The sequence below is a fragment of the Schistocerca serialis genome, chromosome 5 (genome assembly GCF_023864345.2).
Source record: "Schistocerca serialis cubense isolate TAMUIC-IGC-003099 chromosome 5, iqSchSeri2.2, whole genome shotgun sequence".
In the NCBI taxonomy this organism is placed as follows: domain Eukaryota; kingdom Metazoa; phylum Arthropoda; class Insecta; order Orthoptera; family Acrididae; genus Schistocerca; species Schistocerca serialis.
Genome location: NC_064642.1, coordinates 311,235,458 through 311,238,006, shown reverse-complemented (window position 1 = coordinate 311,238,006; position 2,549 = coordinate 311,235,458). Strand labels below are relative to the sequence as shown.

Sequence of the window (2,549 nt, the reverse complement as noted above, 5' to 3'; positions counted from 1 at the left end):
TTTTTATATTTTCTCCTTTCATCAATTAAATTCAATATCTCTTGTGCTACCCAGGAATTTCTACTAGCCCCAATCTTTTCACCTACTTGATCCTCTGTTGCCATCACTATTTCATCTCTCAAAGCTGACCATTCTTCATCTACTGCATTCTTTTCCCCTGTTCTTGCCAATCGTTCCCTAATGCTCTCTCTCAAACTCTCGACAAACCCTGGTTCTTTCAGTTTATCCATGTCTCATCTCCTTAAATTCCCACCTTTTTGCAGTTTCTTCAGTTTTAATCTACAGTTCACAACCAATAGATTGTGGACAGAGTCCACCTCAGGTCCTGGAAATGTCTTACAATTTAAAATCTGGGTCCTAAATCTCTGTCTTACCATTATATAATCAATCTGAAACGTTCCTGTGTGTCTCCAGGTCTCTTCCACCTATCAACCCTCTTTCATGATTCTTAAACCAAGTGTTAGCTACTATTTTTCCTTCTCTTCCTTTTCCTGCTATTGAACTCCAGTCCCCCATGTCTGTTAGATTTTTGTCTTCCTTAACTATCTGACTAATTTCTTTCATCTCATCATACAATTCTTCAATCTCTTCATCTTCTGCGAAGCTAGTTGGCATATAAACTTGTACTAGTGTGTTGGTTGTAGGATTCGCGTCAAATCTTGGCTGTGGTAATGCGTTCACTATGCTGTTCATAGTAACTTATTTGTTACTATTTTTTACTCTTTATTAAACCTACTCCTGCAATTTGTGACCTTGTATTCACCTGACCAAAAGTCCTGTTCCTCCCACCCACCGAACTTCACTATCTCCAAGTATATCTAGCTTTAACCTATCTATTTATTAATTTAAGAAAGGGAATTTTCTAAGCTACCTGTACGATTAAAGGATCTGACATTCCACGCTCCGACCCGTAGAACGCCAGTTTTGTTTCTTCTAATAACGACATCCTCTTGAGTAGTCCCTGTGTGGAGATCCGAATGGGTCCTATTTTACTTAAGGTATATTTTACTAAAGAGGGTGCCATCATCATTTATCCATAAAGTACAGCTGCAAGCCCTCGGGAAAAATTACGGCTGTATTTTCGCCTTGCTTTCAATCGTTCACAGTACCAGCACAGCAAGGCCTTTTCGTTTGATGTTACAAGGTCTGATCAGTCAATCATGCAGACGTTACTCCTTTAAGTACTGAAAAGGCTGCTGTCCCTCTTCAGGAACCACACGTTTTACTGGCCTCTCAACAGATAACCCTCTGTTGTGGTTGAACCTACGGTACGGCTGTACGGACGTATGTATCCTCGAGGCACTCAGGCCTCCCCACCAACGGCACAGCGAATGGTTCATGGGGGGAGGGGGGGGGGGAGAAGATTTGTAAGATGATTTTTAACTCTTCATTTGTATACTCAAGTGCAATTTAATATGTGTGGTTTAGAACCACTCTTTTTCTATATCTTTGTTGAAGTTGTCTCTTATATGAGAATGTGCTAAGATATGCAGACGGTGCTATCTGATCATGCCGTATACGTTGACACTATGATTTCACCGTGACTAATCTAAGGTAGGTTGTATGAACAACGGTAGCTAGTTATCAAATTTAATGTTATGATAATCAAATGGACACCCTAGCTGCAAACAGGCGTTGATGTACTTCATTGGGGACATGTTGAAAATGTGTGCTCCGACCGGGACTCGAACCCGGGATCTCCTGCTTACATGGCAGACGCTCTATCCATCTGAGCCACCGCGGGCACAGAGGATAGTGCGCCTGCAGGGACTTATCCGTTGCATGCTCCCCGTGCGATCCACATTCCCAACATGTCCACACCACTACATTCATAGTGCGCCTAATAGATGTTTGCCCATCATACTCATTACTCGTGGCAGATTAATCTACCAAGTCCCGTACGAGTTCGGGCGTAGCGTGTACGTTCGCACACAAGAAGGTCAATGGCCGGGAAGCCATATTTTAACTATATATGACGGTAGTATCTGTTCCTGAAAGAACAGTTACCGTGGATGACCATGCAGCTTTGCTAGGAATGAAATGATAATTAAATGGACACCCGAGCTGCAAACAGGCGTTGATGTAATGAGTATGATGGGCAAACATCTATTAGGCGCACTATGAATGTAGTGGTGTGGACATGTTGGGAATGTGGATCTCACGGGGAGCGTGCAACGGATAAGTCCCTGCAGGCGCACTATCCTCTGTGCCCGCGGTGGCTCAGATGGATAGAGCGTCTGCCATGTAAGCAGGAAATCCCGGGTTCGAGTCCCGGTTGGGGCACACATTTTCAACATGTCCCCAATGAAGTACATCAACGCCTGTTTGCAGCTAGGGTGTCCATTTAATTATCATTTCATTCCTAGCAAAGCTGCATGGTCATCCACGGTAACTGTTCTTTCAGGAACAGATACTACCGTCATATATAGTTAAATTTAATGTTGTTTACTGTTTGGGATCTAGGCCGCTCGTGGTCTCGCGGTAGCGTTCTCGCTTCCCGAGCGCGGGGTCCCGGGTTCGATTCCCGGCGGGGTCAGGGATTTTCATCT

At 43.9% G+C, this 2,549-nt stretch overlaps 1 non-coding gene across 1 annotated transcript; it reads left to right on the top strand.

Moving 5' to 3' along the window:
- The first annotated feature begins 2,208 nt into the window (after window positions 1-2,208).
- On the top strand, window positions 2,209-2,283 carry Trnat-ugu (transfer RNA threonine (anticodon UGU)). The gene has a single exon. It is a non-coding gene; the product is annotated as a tRNA-Thr (tRNA).
- Window positions 2,284-2,549: the final 266 nt, after the last annotated feature.